Source organism: Anser brachyrhynchus (assembly GCF_964034855.1).
Source record: "Anser brachyrhynchus genome assembly, chromosome: 4".
Lineage (NCBI taxonomy): Eukaryota > Metazoa > Chordata > Aves > Anseriformes > Anatidae > Anser > Anser brachyrhynchus.
Window position 1 is genome coordinate 13,176,188 of NC_137698.1, and position 18,747 is coordinate 13,194,934.

At 42.0% G+C, this 18,747-nt stretch overlaps 2 protein-coding genes across 29 annotated transcripts in view; one reads left to right on the forward strand and one right to left on the reverse strand.

The window, feature by feature from the left end:
• Positions 1 to 18,747, reverse strand: part of LOC308195067 (uncharacterized protein) — a 1,623,621-nt gene that overhangs the window by 759,183 nt on the left and 845,691 nt on the right. The gene's annotated exons all lie outside the window — the stretch shown is intronic.
• ADGRL3 (adhesion G protein-coupled receptor L3) overlaps positions 1 to 18,747 on the forward strand; it is a 535,523-nt gene that overhangs the window by 144,649 nt on the left and 372,127 nt on the right. For 2 of the 28 annotated variants that reach the window (XM_080591821.1, XM_080591833.1), the window contains exon 3: positions 18,565 to 18,732. The exons of 24 other annotated variants lie outside the window; for them this stretch is intronic. The gene's annotated coding sequence lies outside the window, so the exon portion shown is untranslated. Of the gene's footprint in view, positions 1 to 1,574; positions 15,844 to 18,564; positions 18,733 to 18,747 lie in introns of all 28 variants that reach the window. 2 more of the 28 variants (XM_080591832.1, XM_080591820.1) reach the window with 2 other exon arrangements.

An 18,747-nucleotide genomic window follows, 5' to 3' on the forward strand; every position in this document is an offset into this window, starting at 1 on the left:
AGTGTTGAACCTGGATCCTAGTAGATGATGATAATAATAATCCTTATTATCTACTCTTCTGGTGCTTTTCTTTTTTTTTGTTTAAGGGTACTTCCTTCTGCATATTAGCTGGCATCAACCCCAACAGTAATGGTTGTGGGAGGGGAGAGGTAATTTTTCCATGGTGAGGTGGCAGCTCACTTGTGCTTGGAGTTGCCTTCTTCAAAGGCAAAACCAGTTCTTAAAAAGCCCTTCAGCCACAACACGGAAGGATGCAAGGCTCTCCCTTCTTTGTTGTTGGAGCCAGTGTGAAGTTAGTCCACGCCATTCAAGCAGTTGCATGTTACTCAATCATGTGGTGTATGTTTAGGGTTGGAGGGACCTACAGAAATGCTTGCTGTTGGCCAAATTCTTCTGATTGCCAACCCCCCATTGATCTTGGCAGGACTAGAGCAAGGCCAAGGGGGATGTCTTTCCAAATCCAGCTGAGATTGCGTAGCAGAAGCGGTATTTCCGTGAGGGAATGGCATGCCGAGCATTGTACGGCAGTGCCATATGAGGGACATGGGACTTCTGAAGCTCCCTTCAGAGGGACTTCTGACTTCAGCAGCAGAAAGGCTTGGTCCTGAACAAGCAGCAGGGCCATGCTGGAGCAGCTTGCTAACAAAAGCAATCAGCAGGGTGCCTTTTTTTTTTTTTTTTCCTCCTCCCTTATGTATTCACCGTTTTTCCCAACTCTGCTCTAATTTAGAAGTTTGACTAAAAGAGTAGTCAGGGAAAAATAATCCCTCGGTGGAATTACCTTTTTATTGGAGTCCCTGTCTCTTTCTCCAGGATAGATATAGCCGATGGGCACAGCAGAAGTAGCTGTTGTTGCAGCTCATACGTTGAGATAATGTAGTCCATACTTTCATTTAACATTGCTGTTGCATTAAGCAGCATGACCATTGTGCATTAGCTGAAAGAATTATTTGCTCATTTTCAGCTTGTACTTATTGTTTTAATCCAGCATCTGGAGCTACGTGTTCTCTGATATAGGGCTGATGCTGAGACTTGGATGATGGTGTAAGTGTTTTATCATACATTCATGTGCTGTTCGGGTTTAAATTGCAGCTTATAATTATTTTAAATGGGCAGTTGCTCTTTAGAAAATCTTAAGGTTGACACAAACAATAAATGCAGGACAAGCTGCCAGACTCACCTTTGAAGTCTCTGGCCTAAGGAAACTGTTCCTTGACATCTCATTACTTTCCTTCTGTTATTAGAAACAAATGTGGGCTTCCTACACGTAGATTAAATATGGCATGAATTAAGAAAGCTGAGGTAGACAGCAGCAGAAGAGGAGAAATTATGCCGCGCTCTGCTGCGGTTTTGTTTATCAGGATGTAAGTCTGAATTTATTATTTTTTATGACTTGTAAGTTAGCACAAGGAAAGAAAAAGGAATAACATTTTTTTTTCTGTGACTATCAATCTACTATGATTCAAAGTGTACTGTTCCGTAAGCTTTTAAACAATTTTGCCACAGGGAAAAGAAAACATGCTCGTGTTAAGTAACCCGAACGTCTATGGCTGAGGTTGTCCTTTTGCATGTAGGAAGGCTTTCCTTGCTTTGGGTGAAATTCTCCCGCTGCCTGGAGAAAGTGGCTTTGACTCAGGAAGCATGGAGAAGTGGAGGAAGGTCTTTAGACAGAAGAGGTAGGAAACCTTGTAGCTTTCTGCCTGTGAACAGCACATGTCAGACCTTCCCTGACCTTTATTTTGGCCCTCAGATTGAAGTCTTCTGTCACAATCTCTGTGCAATATTTGGAAGGAGCGCATAAACATATTTTTGAAAACAGGAATATTGACAGCATTTTTGCAGCAAAAACTTCTCCAGTAGAACTCCTTCTCTCACTTATTTGAGGAAAATTTATGAGGGAAAACAAACAAACTGAATATTTGACAGAAACGTGCCATTTTCTTGTTGTCTTCAACAACTTACTTCTCAGAGAAGAGCATCAGATCTGCATTTTGTCTGATTTAACACGACTTGTAAAGGTGGTAACTGTGACTTTTTCCAGTATCTTGAACTCAGTATGTGTTTGGAAGGAGATTGGATAGCAAAGAGTTGGAAATATAAGTCAGTCCTTGCTCGATTCTCCCAAATGAGGATGTGCTGGGACTGTTAAAAGTGGATGTTGTCTATGTGGTGGCTCCCTACACGAACCAACCTACACACTGTATATGTAAGCCACTGACCATAAAATCTTCGTCAGTTTGATCATTTTCCTGTAGTGTTGAAAGAAAGTTTTTCTATAGCACTTTTTTTTTTTTGAAGACCCAGCACTCCTATAGGCATTGTACGAATTGTTGTTGGTTTACTTTGGCTGAATTTTAGGTCTTGAGAAGTATTTAAAACTGTTTTGTGCTTTTTATTTTTTCCCTCCCTCTGGGGGAATATGCTTAGATCAACTTGGCTTAAACTGTCCTAAATATCTCATTGCACCCTCAGAGGGCGATTGTTAGCTCAGTCCCTTAAGCACTGGGAAGGTCTGTGTATGGTGCAAATCTGTGCAAGTATCATGAAAAAAGTTATAGGAGCAGTGCCAGATGATACCATCTGAAAAGGTGATCCCAGGTGTTATTGACAGTCTTCAAGCATCACGATCTAACACAAGATTAATTCTCAATGTAGATGAGCCCTCCACATGATGTTCCCGTCTTTTATCCATCCTCATCATGCAATATACTGTTTTTAGTGGAATATTTTAATTCTTTCTAAATCATAATGAAAGTTGTGTCTGGAGTTCATAATGCAAGTGGAATACCTCATTTATTTCTTTTTTTATTTTCTTATTTTTCTTTTTCTTGAGGGTGAGAGCCTCATTGGTTTAGGCATGTAGTTAAACACTGTTCCATCCTGAAAAATATGCATCTCTGGGTAGACAAGATGGACAAAAAGTGGGCAAAAAAGGAGGGTTATCCTTATTTGACAGGGACTCTACTGAGGCAGAAGAGAAAAAAGGTCCTTAGTTTTGTAAACTTACAGGTTTGTTACATCTTGCAAAGTAATCTCATTTTGAGAAATGTGATGGAATAAGGCAGAGTGAAATTTCTTCTGATTTCTCTGAGGGGAAGCTCCAAGCTTGTTTTTTTAGTTTGTGTGCCTGGTATGTAATAGGCCAGGCCAAGTATTTGCCAAAAAATAAAACAAAACACTCTGCCAGCAACCATCTGTGTGTCTATGTATATTAAAACAAAAAAACAAGTCTTATCCCATCTTTGCATGCTTTTTCCATATGAGGAGACTTGGGTTTGGTTTTTGCATGATGGTGTACATTAGCAACCATGTATGTGGGTCATTTTGCTACTGGCCAACGCACTGAAGAAAATCAGCAGTTATTGCTATGTGAAGTAGAATGAGGAGAGCATGTCACCTGTAATATGACAACATATTAACTTACCAAGTCAGAAAACAGAGCTAGACAGACTGGAAGCTTAATCTGACTCTCGACTGTTGTGCCAAATAGATCTTAGCTAAGTGAGGCAAATGTTTATAATTAATTGTGGAGCGGCTTGATTTTTGCACATTAAACAGGTTGGTGTTTTGTTCTAGGCTCTGAATCAGGGAGGTGCCTCGGTATGAGTCTGCACGTGATTTAGTTAAGAAGAGGCTGGCTTAGGTGCTCTGAATTCCTGCTTGCGGTTGAGCCGATGCTTGGTGTTAGCGCACTGGCATGGCTCCCTGAGTCAGCACCTTCACTGAACTGAAACCCGAAACTTGGAAATGCACAGACAGGTTCATAACCTTTGAGTATCTGTTTCTTTTCTTTTATTTGTGGTGGCTTTCTACCAGCGTGATTTTCATGACATCAGTTGCTTAATGAGTGATGCTACCATAATAAAGACCTGGAGAATCATGCTTTGTCCGGGCAATGCTATTTCTCCTACAGTCTTTGGCTGCTGCTAAAATGTCACTGTGAAACTCTGTCCAATGTTTCTATGGTTGAAAAAGCATCAGTTGACCAACAGTGGCTCAATGGTCTTTGCCTTAGGTGCTTGGGGTCCAAATTTTTATTCTCCCTTTCAAGCAGTAGCCAAACTCAGGTGTGCTCAGTTTCCGAAGTGGGACAAAATCTGGTTTATAACTATTGGTGGAAGCTCTGATGAAGGACATTATACCTAAGGTGAACCATCAGTTGTTTTAAGCACCTGAAGGATTACCATTAAAGGGCTGCGGAGATGTAAAGTAGCACACAGCAGACATCATTGTCGCTTTAATGAAGGTGTGTACAGTCCTTGGAGTTTTACAATGTTTCTCGTTGGGTTGCTCGTTGTCCCATCCTTGCTGAACGATGGCTGTTGTCCTGTGTTGTCACTGGACCCTCTCCTGCAATTCATGTCCACTGCACTGAACAAGCAGAACAAGTTAATGTTTTATTTCGAAGTTAATGGGTATGTTTAAGATGGTTTCTCTTTGGGGCTTTCCCAGTGAGTTATGAGTAACTTGTGTTTGTCTTTAAACCCTGGTACCACTGAAGTTGAGAGAGGCCTGAAAACGATTATGGAGGAAACACGCTAGTTCTTAAGACCCTACAAATGGTGTTTCATTCCTCCCCCCATGCTTTTAATTCTTTTAAGGATCCCTAAATAGGAGCTTTCTAAATCAAAGCAGCAAGGAGCAAAAGCGTGTCACAGAGTTACGAGCCAGATGTCGGTCGCAGTTTCTCAGGTGCGCTGTTCCCTAACACCCACTCGGCTTTCCTTGTGGTGGTTCCCCAGAGGGGGCCTTGAGGCTGAATGCAAGCTGAAATCAATCCTCAGCCTCTGGCATCTGGTTGCTGAGGGCTGGAGCTGAGTTGAAGTTGTGTGAACTGAAAAACTGAGACAACGTGATGTTTGGAGCAAGCCTGGGTCTTGGGAACATATTGCTCAAGCAACCAGAAACCAGGCTTCTATCCTTCTGCCAAACCAAAGTCAAAAGCCACATGGGTTTCAGAGCATTTTATTTTTTTTAAACAGTGTTAAAGAGTAAGCTGGATTTGGTGATTGAAAACTTGTTGCTTTTGCCCTGCTGTCTGTAATTTCTGCTTTGACTTGTGCCATACCCTTGAGGCCTTGCATTAGAGGAGCTGAGTACTCATAGCAGAGAATTTGACTGAAATGTGGATGTCTTGAAGTGCGTTGAGGAATGTTTCTGGAATATATAGTGTTGCCATATTTTGTTGGCTCAAGGTGAAAATGGGAGGAAAGTTTTTCATATAACAGTTTCTCCTCTGGCTTTTCCATTGGTTTGCTTGGGACTCTGGCTAGGATATCTGAGGATGTTGCATTCAGCATTTTAGTTATATACATACCCATAACTTGGCACAGATGAAGTAAGAGACAAACAACAAATTGTATTGAACTTGCTTGATTTCTGAACTGGGATGTGGTATGGCATGGAAGGGGAAGCTTTCCATGAAGAACAGAGGAGGAAGCCAAACATGGGAAAAGGCCACACTTGTCTTTTATACACCCAAGACCTTAATTTTCTTTCTTTGCAAAGAAAGAGAAGAGACCATGGGGGCAGACTTGTGATGCTGCAATCCTGGGACATCTGGCTCCAGTGAAGCTCTTGCTGGTGATTAGATACATCTTGCAATCAGCCTTCTCAGCAAACACGTAATTACTGGAGTTTCATACGTACTTCAAATGGTTAACATATGATGTCCTTATACATTTGTTTTTCTTGCAGCTCATTTTTCTCTGTAATTCGTCTGTGCAGGATTTGTGCAGTCTGTGATGATGGTGTCTCACCTGACAGTTTGCTGTGTAGAAAGGTTAAGGCTGCTAATGGAGCTAGTGAAGACAGAAGAATCATGATTGAGTCCAATGTTACTTATGCTGATCTGTTTGCAGACTTATTTGGCACTAAATCTAGGAAGCATTGACTTCTTTTTTTTAGCTAGATGCCACAAATTTGGGCAGTCCTTCTTGTGAACCTTACTATCAGGTTGATGAACCAGTCAAAAATGATGAAATTCGAGGGCTTCTCCTCTTTTGATCTCTAGATCTCTCCTTGAAAAATGGCAGGGGAAAGGGAAAATGTAGCAAGCAAAAAATACAGATTGTCTTCGTCCTGTTAACGGACCAAATAACTTTCTATAGGGGAAAACTGGAAAACTTAGAATGTGCTACAGAAGTTTGCATTAGAATTTCTGAACCTCCTCGCAGGAGGTGAAACAGTGCTCTGCTACTGTGCCCTGCAAAGGTGATTGTGAGAAGTTATCCTGCACTTGAATTTCTATTGATACTGAAACCAGATTTAAGATGTAGTGAATGTTAAGATAGTTGCTTTCTCTTTTTGTTTGGAAGATGACCAGGCACTGCAGAGGACAGGATCAAAACTAAAGGAGGGTTTATCCATCTCTTGAGCTCAAGCCCTATTCAGGGAAAGGGTTGTTCATCTTTGTACAGCTAGGATCATTGGATGCCTCATCTGCAGCTATCTAGGTTCTGTAATGGTCCTAATGGAAATACCTAGATTGTTTTGTCATGAGTGTGGTTCTTGGTCTGGATTTGGCAGAGCCATTCATTGATGAGGCAAATGGTGAGCAAACATGCAGGACATCTCACGACTGACAGTCTGGTGAAAGAAGTGGGCAGGAGTATTTACTGGTCCTTAACCCTTAGCTATTTTCATGAACCTAATAAGATTTCTCTGAGTTTCCTTTAACCTTTACTGTTTGTTACTCTAAGGAGTCATACCAAGTACAAGAAAACTTCTATCAAAAGCTGCTACTTTGCAGTTGAGAAGTTAAGCCATGGACCTTACTTGTGTTTTTTCCCTCAGTTTTACCTTAAACATTTTTTTGACATCTCTACATAGCCCAGCCCCATGCAGTTGGTATCTGCATTTATCTTAAAAGTATCTGAAAGAACAACACTGTTTTTATTTATTTATATTTTGAGGCATAAACATTAGTTAAGAGATGTCCACAGCAAGTAAAACAGTCAGATTTGTGACCATCCTGGCATTCTTTCTATTCCCATGGTTTTCCTGCAGTGACATAAGATGGAGGAAAATATCTTTCCAACGTAAAGATTAGTTATGGGGAACAAGCATTTGTATGGGCTGTGCACAAGGACAGATTCCACACGGACCTTGATGGGAAGTACTTTTGATTACTTTAACATGGCTGGTGCGCACTTAACTTCAGAAGAGAGCTCTGCTGATTGATATTTTTAATGAGCTAGGGGAGAGTCTTCAAACTGCCTGTCTATCTACCTACAAGCCCTCAGGGTAGAGAGCTAAATCACTGTGAAGCACTAGAAGTAGGAGAAACTTGGCAGGTTATCTCACTAGCCATATTCTCTGGTATATATGGTATTTGTGTATATGCACATCAAACTTTATTTATTTATCTTCTTGCAAAACAGCTTGAGTGACTGTTCCCATCAGCACCGTTGAGTAGCTTTTGTCTAGCTGACAGCCCAATTTCATTGCTGGTTTGAGCCACTGAAACAAATTCAGTCTCCCTGTTTTTTCTACCCTAAAAATAGAAAAAGGGGAGTGCACGTGGAGGAATGAATGTTCGTGTATATATGCATGAGAATGTAGTCATATGTGTGTGTTTGTATTGGTTGATAAACGTCTGAGGAGGGTCTGGAAGTATGCCTGTGAGTACGCTACTTTATTATAAAAATAAATGGGGTATTAGAAAACCCTTGGTAGCAGAACTTAATGGCATCAAGGAAAATATTGGATTCTGGGTGCTATTTCTAAGTCCTTTTCATCAGAATGGAAGTGGCATAATCAATATGTAGCTCTTTGGCTGTTAACTCTTCAGATTTAGCAGAAATCACATTAAATGGAATAGATTTTATTCCTGGCTCAGTCAGAGAGGGTTATATTTAACTGAACTCTCTGGAAGTCAACTATTTGGGAGCTGCCAACTCTTCACAAAATAATGATGCCTGTAGCTGTAACCAAACAAATCATGATATCGTTTCTTTGTCATTAGCAATGTGGGCCCCGCTTTCTAATGAACTAAACAGAAGAAGGTCTGGTGGTGTGCATCCCGTTTGTTTTTCTTAATTCTCCTATTGATATCTTCGTCTGTCTGGCATTGGGGGAGATTCATCTTGCTCTATCCTAGGGTATCTTTGAAAGAGAAGGCCTTCCTACCATGGGTTTGAAAACCTCTACTGTAGCCACTGACTGTAACCCAGACCACTGGTTTGGGAAGCACAGTGTCTGGGCTGAATTTGCAGTTGTAGGGAACATCCGTAACCAGTAGAGATTTCAGCGGGAGTAGTCATACATACTGCTGTTGCAAGTGGCATCTAACAGTATTTAACACTCAAACTGAGTCCATGCATGTTGGCAACATCAGTTTTACACCACAGAAGTACTGATACAGGTAAGAAGACTACAACAATTATTTATATTAATTACTGGAAAAACAAACACTATTAATAACAGTGTCTGTAGGTCCACAGGAAATCATTGTTTCCTATAGCAAAATGCTTTTTTTTTTTTCTTCTCCTTAAAAAAATAACCTTTATGTTCTGGAGATGCTGTCATGAGGGAGGCCTCCTAGGTAGCATCTCTTCACACTTCCCACATATTGTGTAAATATATCTACCTCAAATATTTCATCTTCCCAGAAGTCATGCTTTCTTCTCCAAACAAGAAATCTGGAATCCTCTTCCTCTTACAGAGCCCACCTGTAACTTGGCAGACTACCAGCTTGAGGCTGTGTTGCGTTTTTTTTCTTTTTTTCTTTTGATAGTGCTCCAATTTCAAATTTTGCATAAAAGCTGTAAATGTTTCTGGATTTACAAGTGATCTCATTTCCCCCTTTCTCCCATTCCCCAGGAACATTCCTAATAAGTTACTCAGTTACTCTCTCTACTGAACAGGAGAATTTCAGCAATAAATAAAGCAACACTCGAAACTGTAAATAATGTTTGGACAGCTTGTGGTGAGGGTTTTCCAAAGGGAAGAACCTATTTTGTTGTGGCAGCGTATCGTGGGGCTGTCCAGTGTCATGCTGGAAGCTGATGATCGTGGTTCAGAGCATGCTGTTACATGCGTTGAGTGCCCTGACTCCCTACAAGTTGTGTTGTTTTATTTTTCCCAAGGACTCCTGAAAAATTGGCATGTAGGACAGAAAAGTAAATCACGTTGATTAGAGATGGGGAAGGGAAAAAGGAAGGGGGAGGATGAAAAACAACAAATAATAACCCCTGCTAAGAAATTCCATGCTAAGGCTGAAACTGCAGCCCTATCTTAGGTCTTGGTTGAAAAAAAAAAAAAATGGCAAGAGCATATGTCGATGACAGATTGCCAACCTTAGCATTTAATTCCTGGCATTTTGTGGGTTTATAGGATTTGCTGACAAAAAGATGGGGGGAGGGTTGTAGGGAATGTAATTTCCTGAGCTTTCTTCTTGAAGGGAAAAATCTCAACCCATCTTCTTTTATTGGAATATATTGGAAACAGCATGAACAATTGTAGTTTTTCATTAGATTAAATACCTTAGAGTTATGACGCTTTCTCTTCTTTAAAAGCGATGTCCAAAGCATTGGAGAAGTATGCATAATTAAATTCTTTCCTTACTTGAACTTCATTATGATGCAGTCTATTTTTATTTCGTTTGACACCTCTGAGCTGTGTAGACTCATGATCTGTTAAAATGTGCGTGTTTACAAAGATGTGAACAACCCCAGTCTGCCTGTTCTACAAAGATGTATAATAAGCAATGTTTTGAAAACTTATGGGAAGTATGAAAATGAGGATGTTAAAAACAAAGCCCTGTATTGCACCTGGGTGCTTATTCAGACACTAGCTAGCCATAGTTTATAAAAACACCGTGTCCTTCCTTTGCCTTTTTCTTATCTCTATTCCATCACCCATCGAAATATCCTTGATCTGAAAGCCTCCAACCTGCTTTTGGTGTGGATCCTTGATAGGAAACTGTTTTAAGTGATGCAATTAGAAATCCTGATGAACCCTTGGGATTCCATCTGGATGTTTCTGAGCATTACATGCTGAATGGAGAACCTGGAGGAAGCAATTAAAATGTTTTCAGGAAGATCGTGAAACGATTTAAATATAAATTGTTATTTTCCCAAACCCAGAACAATTCCTGGAGGAAGGAGGGGGGGAATAGAAGGTTCTTTTTCCTTTGGAGGTTTGACCTGTTTCTCTCTTGACTGAGGAAACAGCTTGGGAAAAGGAGAGCACTTCTCTGATAAAGGGTTTGAAGACATTTCACAAAGGGTTCTTTGATATGTAAAAGATCTTTTAAAGTTCACAAAGGCCTTGGGTCTATTTAAGTGTGCATCAGTCTATTCTCATTGAGCAATAGTACTTGAAACTGCTCCTAGTGGTTGGGTGCCAGAGTTTCCAAAATGCTAGACTGTGTTTTTTTCCCTTTTGCGTCAGCATCTAAGAAGGCAAAGGGCTCATCTTTTGGCTCTGTGTCATCTCAGCATGTACTTTGGTGAGCTTGGGAGGTTGCTTGGCCATTACCGAAGGAATATACACACTTAATAGTAGTCGTTATTCTTTTCTATAGAGGCTATACAATGTGTCTGGGTCCGAGTTTGTCGTCTGTAGGCGACACCTCTGGTAGAAATTAAAATAGCCCCCAAGTCCTTTGTTTCGGGTTTTATTGAGCCGACAAACTGCTGTAGCAAAATGATATGTTTTATAATCTCCATGAGTTAGTTGTTCATTTCAGGGCTCATGAAATTTAAAAGCTAGGCAGGCCAGTCGACAGTACTTGTAAAGCCCGTGAGTCTGTCTTTTCAGGTCCAGGGATCTGCAAATCCCCAATGGAGTGTGGATGTCCATTATAATTTCCACGGATCTTCCATGAAAGGGTTTTGGAAGTTTGTGAAATACTCTGGTAAACCAGAAGATTGCATACCACATGTGGCGTGCCATTTCTTTTGGCACTCTGTTAGGGTTTTAATGTGCTGAAATCCATCCTTTTCAGGCTCACCAAGACTACAAACTCCGTGGTGAAACTGAGCAGCGTTTGTAATCCTGCGCTCTGTTCTGAGGATCTGTGGGTTTATGGCTGTGTGTGATTACAATCGTCTCTGCTCTATTTCATTTGGCTTCCCCAGCAAAGATTTAATTCTCATCAGGCTTTCCTCTTGCGGGTTGGATGCCTTAAGCCTGGTCTTTCAGCAGGTAGAAACCCCAAATAAATGTGGTGAAGGCACAGGCCTGCTTGTTCTCCATGAGAAATGCTTATGTATATGACATTCAAACATGTTGCTAGTGTATCCAGTCTCATGGCATAGGCGTAAGTGGAGGACAAGGAAAAGTGTAGCTTAGTAGGGTCTCTAGACTTCTTTTTTCTGCCTTTCATCTTCTTTAGCCCTGTGGCAAACATGGAATAAGATGTTGAGAGGTCTGTCCTTCTTGGCATGTATAGGTAGCGGAGTTTGGGGTAAGAACATGCCTGCATGGATAAATTATTTTATAATGCTTTCCTGAACGGTGCTGATACTTACATCTCTAAGTGTTAATAAACTGGCCTGAAATCCCTTGCTGAGTTTTCCTCATCAGGGGCAGTAGCAAGGTGGAGTTGGTGCATGGAGCGCTCTGGTCTATAGGCAGGTGCTATATATGACTCCAGGGCAGAAAGATTTATGCATTTCCAAACTTGATTTGGTAATAGCAGTATATAATGATCACTGTGTTCTTTCTGAAGAAACATCTGCCGGAATGAAATCTTTTGCCCGAAGCTGTCACTAGGATTAGCCAGCAAATGTCCCCTTTTGACTGTTGAGTACCGAGTCCAGAATCCCGCAATGGGATTTTGTTCCCTAAAAGAGATTTGCTGACTTTTCTGGCTTGTGTGCGTGCACAGGCACATATGTATGTGCATACCTTTTTAAATTGTAAATTGCTCTAAATTGCTACCAGCTTTTGAACTTCATGGGGAGGACCCCCCCCCCCAAAAAAAAATCAAAACAGGGAAGAAAAAAAGGGCAAACTAACAACAAAAAGAAGTCCTACCTTTCAAGTACCTCAGGATCTCCTAACAAAACCTGCATGCTTGCAGGGCTCATTTGGCATTAATGAAGCACTGACAAATATTTTTGCAGCTGGGTTAGTGCTAATGAAAACCATTAGTTGGGAAGGACCTCTGTGCAGAACTGAGTTTTGCCTAATTTCAGGTCCCTGAATCGCTCGGGTCTGGAAGAGTGTGTCTGTGGCTATGTCTAAGAGCATGTCTAGGGCTACGACTAAATGCTTATCCTGTCCTGGTGCTCTGGGCTTGGCATCCACTGTGGGCAATGTTGGAATATAATAGCATGTCTGTGTCCCTGTTGTATCTCTGGACCAACACCAGCTCATCCTGTAGGATGTAGGGTGTTTGTAGAAAGAAGAGAACCAGGTGGGGAAAATGGGGCTGTTTGGCTTAGGCTTCCTCTCTTGTGCAACCCAAAACTTGGTTCATCATACATTGTAATACCTAGGGTTGTGGCCTTCAGTTTGCCCCATTACCTGGAACAGCTGTATGCTGCCTGGCCAATCTCTCTTAAAGGTATTTCCTCTTAAAGATGTCATCTGCCTTCATTTGAGGTTTTGTTCCCTTTAAACTCTCTTCAAAGAGGACTGCATGGGTAGTGTTGCATGAAATAAACATTTTTTTTCTATATACATTTATTTTGAGGTAACAATGTAAATGTATGCAAGTAGGATACTATTGTGTGAGAGCCCTGACTTATTTATATAAAGTATCAGAACACAGAGGGCTTGATTTATAACGCTGAATAGTTAATGGGAATAAGTCATAAATTACGGCATTAGACTTACTGGGTGTTTGAGATCCCTGCTTCTTTGTGTGAGCTGCTATATAGGAGGATGGCAGGCTGATTTTTCTGTGCACTTTGTGGTTTTTCATATGTTGGCTTTATATTATTCTGTCAGTTCAGTCAGGAAAAAGGAACATTTTTAGTTGGCAAGTTTTGCAAGCCATGAGAAATAGGGGAATTTCTTTCTATGTCTACCTGTCCCCACCTGCTTCCACTTTGTTTCTGAAAGCAGCCCTGGTACCTGCGTCTGCAAGTGCTGCACTGGGGCTTCGGCTCCAAGGCATCGCTCTCACCGATGACAGCAGTGCACAAATGGGGTGAGGCAATAGCTAGAACGGCCAGACAGCAGGATAAATTGCATGCAGGGTGCGAAAAGCAAATGCATCTTGGAAATGTCCTTTTTGGGGACAGGAAAATAATGCCACAAGGAAAACTTGGGATTTTGCTTTATGGAAAACAGAATTATTTGCTTCTGGTTCTGCTTCCCTGAATTGAAATTAAGACCCAGACGATAAGTACAGCATTGATAATGTGTAAATTATTGCCGGTGAAAGCAGGAAAGAAGTTTTTCAGGGTGAAAATAGTTAACAATAAAATCCACTAGTCATTGGTAGGTCTTTGAACATTAGAGTAATGGGAGCTATCTGGATAGATGGCTTGCATTGGCTAATTATTGCAAGGATGAATCTGTAACATACAATGAGGAGATGTCAGAAAAGAGGCATTCATCCTTGAATGGCAAAGCATAATTATGGTTACTACAATAATTGATACATAATTATTGTGTTGACAGAGTTGATAGTGGCTGGTATTGGACTCCTGCTAATAGTTGCTCAAATGGTTAGATGGGCTATTTTTTTGTCACATCTCAGACTTGGTCCAACAGCAGCAAACATCTTCCATCAAAGTGTTAGTTTCTTTTTATTTTTTTTCCCCTTTCCTGTTCTTTTTCAGCCATTTGACAGCAATTTACTACCTTGCTTAGCTTTTTAGTCAGTTGTCTCCCACTCCGGAAAGCCAGGTTTCTTAAGTGCTTCTATGATGCCAAGTTAATTGCCCGAAAATAAGTGCTTGAAGATGGATCAAGTATTGTCTCATCAGCATTTGGCATCCCTGCCAGAGCATGGGGGGGAAGGGAGGAAGCACCAGGCAAGTTTGAAGAAAAGAGATGGGTAACAAAGGCAGGCAGGACTGTCCTAGGACTAGTGAGCTCTCCTGGATGCAACTCAATCCCTAGTTCCTTTGCAGGTGGTACTGTGAAACATCAGCAGCACCACAGTGCACAACACTGGTGGGAACGATCTACCCTCTGCAAAAATTGCAGGGGAGATCGTGCTTTTGGGTGCCCCTGACCTTGACTCTTTACAAAGGAAAATGTTGATTGAAGTACGTGTCTACCTACCCAAGCAGTGCTAGTGCTTTATTTTCTCTACTTCTATAGAGAGTGGATGGGGGCTGGTGTTCCTGACTTGTCTTTATGGCAAGGGTGATTTCTAGATAAATAAGCAGTCTTGGAGGTCTTTGTAAAATGTGAAGATATACAACAGCTATCCTACAAATTAAATTGGGAAGAGCAGAGGAAAAATCACAGCTGGCTCCTGCAATTCCTCCTCGCTGCTGGTGTGTAGTGTAGTCAGATGCAGTACAAGACTGGATATATCACAGCAAGTGTTGAATCTTTTCCTTTTTATTGCAATGGTTAACAAGCAAACAACAAACAAGAGGCATAGCTAAGCACTGTGATGAAACTATTTGAGGCAGGTCAAGGAGGATTTCACAGATAAAGCACCCAACCTCTCCCTTTAGGCTTGCAGATGAACAGATTGGGACTTCGAGGCAGCGACGAGGATGATGAGTGTAGCTGAATGCCAGAGCTACATTAATATGTAGACAAATGCCAGAGCAACGTTAATAAAGGCCACGTTGTTCAGGGACTGAAATGCAAGTTGACTCCTGCTGAAATCCCCGTGGGGTCTCAGTGCTGGCAGCTGTTTGCAGGGGCACAAACGTGTTTCAGGTACCTGGTTGTCGCGCCCTGCTCCTTGGCTCGAGCTGTGATCCCCAGATCTGGGATCAGGAAGGAAGCTCCCACCCCTCTAGACTTGCCGTCACTGCTGGGGCTTTGCTCTATTCTCCTTTGCCGAATAGAGCTGGGGCCACTCCCTGGGATTTAGCAAATCCTCTACTATTTCAGGGCCCGAAGGCGTTGGCAAGACTCCTGATCCCTTGTGCCCCACTCTTCCTCTGATTGATTACTTACCCTCCAGTGCACGGGACTCTGAGTCTTGAGGGATTTCTTGCAGTCCACTCTTCGTGGGACCTATCCAGCAGCTTTGCCCTAATTATATTTTGCCAGCCCCTTTACCTGACTTCAGTGAGCTGCAACGCTTTTTCTGCTCACGTTTAATTTGGGAGTGCATTCCCGCTCCAGAGAAGGAGCAGGCTTTTACTCTGGCTTGTGCGTTGTCAGCGGATTTGTTAACTAAGCTTTATAAGTATAAAACCTTTAATAAATGGGATGTCAGCGCTTTAAGGAACTTGCCTCACTTTTACATCTCACTGGCAGGGCTTGCAGTCAGAAGCTGAGCAAATCTGATATAAGCATGTGAATATGTGTGTAGCCTGTATTAGTAACTTTGGCATACATGTTATTTTAAAACATTTTCTACCATTCAGCCCTTATCTCAAGATCAGAAACACTGCAGTCCTTGACTTGGTTAGGCAGCACTGAAAATAAATAATTACAGTTGAAAAGAACTCTGAAAATATTAAATATTGCTTTAATAAGTGCTCTCTGTCTACATTTCTGTCTCTTGTCAGATATGCAACCCTCGATTAATGCGTCAGCCTTCCTTTACCATTCATCTGTGAATGTTACCCCACTTATCGCATGTATTTTTGAAAGACCTGTCACCACTGTGTCAGTGCAGCTCTTCCATATCTCATTTGCCAAACAGGTTGGGACTGGCAATAACCAGAAAGGAGCGTAATGAGCCAGAGAGAGCCCAGCGTGCCTGAGCACCAGACCCAGTGCATATATTCAACAGAATCCTAGGTGATAAATTCACACTTACACCTTTGTCAGTGCTCATGCGGTAATGTCAGTTCAATAACATCCCTTCAGGACAGTAAGATGCTTTTTACATTTATAATGAATGAGATAATTTGATTATTGTTGCTAGCAGCAAAGAGGTTTAGAGATAGTCCAGCTCTCATCCCCACAAGAAGCAGAGATGATGAAAGAAACATTGCGGCATTCCTCGGCACACATTTGATCCATCAATCACCCAGACAAAGTATGTACTCCTAAACCATTAAAGTGTGACATCTTCTCCTCAGACTTCTGAGTTTACTAACTTTAAAGCAGCAAGTCAATTAGGAAGCCAAACCTAAACTGGGAGAAGAGGGGGAGAAGGAAAAAAAAAAAAAAAAGAAACAAACCCACACCACCATTAAAATACTAACCTGACATGCTTAGGTTTGTTTGATAGGCTAGCAGACTGCTAATATTTAATTTTAAAAACCTGGATGCAGTCCAAAGCAAACTTATGAATAGCATAAGTCATATTAAAGCAAACTTTCATTAAGCAACAGCTTTCTCATAATTAGTTTCAGCAGAAGGATATGGTTTCAGAGAAACTATGGCATTTCTTTATTTCAGTAACAGGGCTTTCTGCTAAAGGTTATTTCCAGAGGGTTACTCATCGTGTGGTGTGATGAAATAAATGGGCGACTGATAAATTTGGAAGAAAATCTAGACCAGGAGTCCAGCTCCTGTTCTGTCCCAGTCTCCTGGACAAAGCAAGCGTCCCGATACTGTCCGACCCCTACGAACAGCTGCTGGGGAGGTGTTGGGGTGAAGTATGCTGGTTGTAATCCTCTACTGGAAATGATCATGTTTTTTGCTGGAGGAAAACTATGAAGGGATACAGTGTGGTGTGGTTCTGAAATGAATTTTGCTGTGGCAGGGAGAGGCCAGGCAGCAGGAGAGGTGTAGTGGAAACAGCTGCCTAAGGACATTACTGTCGTGGGAGACTTGTGCAGCGATCACACGTCTGTGCCCCATCCAAGTGTCACAGTGATGCACTCCATGGCCAGCAGCACTGAAACTCATAATGCTTTGTTACCAGAGAATTGGATCTGGTGGGATATTTATCCTTTTGCCTTTCCATAAACTGCATTAAGTTAATTGCTGATGCGAGGGGAAGAACATGCACAGAAATACCCGCAGAGAGTTAGGAGCCCAAATTCCCTTGCCCAAAGTGTCCTTGATTCCTGAAATAGAAACACACACATCCAAAAATGAAACAGTTATCCCAAAATAATTAGATAGACATGGTGATGTTTAATTAGTGATGTTTTTATTATTATTTTAAAGCTTGTGCACTTACCCAGTATTTCTAGCATTTGAACTAGTAAGCTTTTTGCGATGTCAAGGATCAAGGGAGGTTTTACCGTGCATTGCCGTGTGTTTATTTTCAGTGTCCACGCCTGAGAAGCTGTACTGTGCACGTGTGACAAGTGTTTGTGTTTCCTGGGCGAAGGGAATGAGTCTGGGGAGATAAAGGGGTCAGTGGGTGGTGTGAGCAGTAAGCCTCGGAGGTGGCCCTTGTCACGCGTCCCGCAGCTGCTTCTCGGAGGCACAGGGGTTTGTGTTCTTGACAGCTTCCCCTCCAAGGTCTTCAGATTGGCTCTTAATTGGCAAGCTCATTAGCAGGCTTGCTAAGAGGAGGGAGAGCGAGCCAAATTTGTATTCTGTCAGCACTTGCTGTGAGGAGTCAGTAATCAAATGGCTTTTTTAGTGTCTCCTTCAGTGTCTGCTTCTGATGGCTCAGGTTTGTAGGCCTGCTATAAACCCCAATAAATATAACAGCCATTAATAACTGATTGACCAAAGGGGTTTATGTAATCATGGGATTACAGATGCTAATTCCTTTCTCCAGTCATGTTTCTGCATTTTATTGATCGTGGAACTGGCTGTAGAACTGATTTAAACTAATGGCATGCCAGCAAATGGGTGGCTTTAATGCCGTACGGACACCAAAACACGGTTTGGGTTGAGTGATGCTTGGGCTGGTTTCAGAAACGCTGGAAGAGGAGGGAGCTGGGAAAGTTACTGTGTGTCCCATCGACAACTCCAGGAGCTGCAGCCAGCCCACCTATTTATTATCTGCCGTGCTGGGCTGGATGTGCTCAGCTGCAAATAGGTATTTTTCTTAGGATATCTGGCATGCTGTTTTGCCTCATAAGGCAGTTTGCAATCCGTGGTCCCAAATGGGAACCATGCTTTGCCACCTGGAGTCAGCCCGTTAGGCTGAATGTCCCCTTCCCCTGGTTCGTGTGGCGTAGTGGGGCCGATTGCTGAGGCTATTCCGTGTGTCTGAAACTCATGCTCCTAAATCCCCTTAGGTCTCTTCCAAAAATTATTACAAGGGTTTCCTCCAAGGAACCCAGCCTAGGTCTTTTGCGACTGGCCAGGTCTTTCACCTGAAATTTGACCTGAATTTTCACCAGAAGACCAACTTTTTCTGAGATGTTAGTGAAGTGAATTCTGGCGGGACGAAAGTTTGGCTTGCTGTACATAGGATATTTCTGCATTAGTGAGGCAGAATTACAATAGGGTACAGTGAATAATGATCCACAAGGCAGTGCTGAAGACATAAGGTAGAGCAAAGAGACACAGACATGATGAAAATGTATGTTGGCTCATCTACATTTAAAGCAGGCTATGGGAAGTGCCTTTAATAAAATCTTTTTTTTTTTTTTTATCTTAAAGTAAACAAAACGAAGCTGGGAAAATGTTGAACAGAAAGCATCAGGCACCCGCGGTTGACAGTCAGCGTTTGTGATGTGAAATGCGCTCTCGGCTCCCAAGGCAGGGGATGCAGGTGGTGCCACATGCGCGATGCCTTTGAACGCTGAGCACACCAGCTACATCTGAAAGGTATCAAACCCAAAA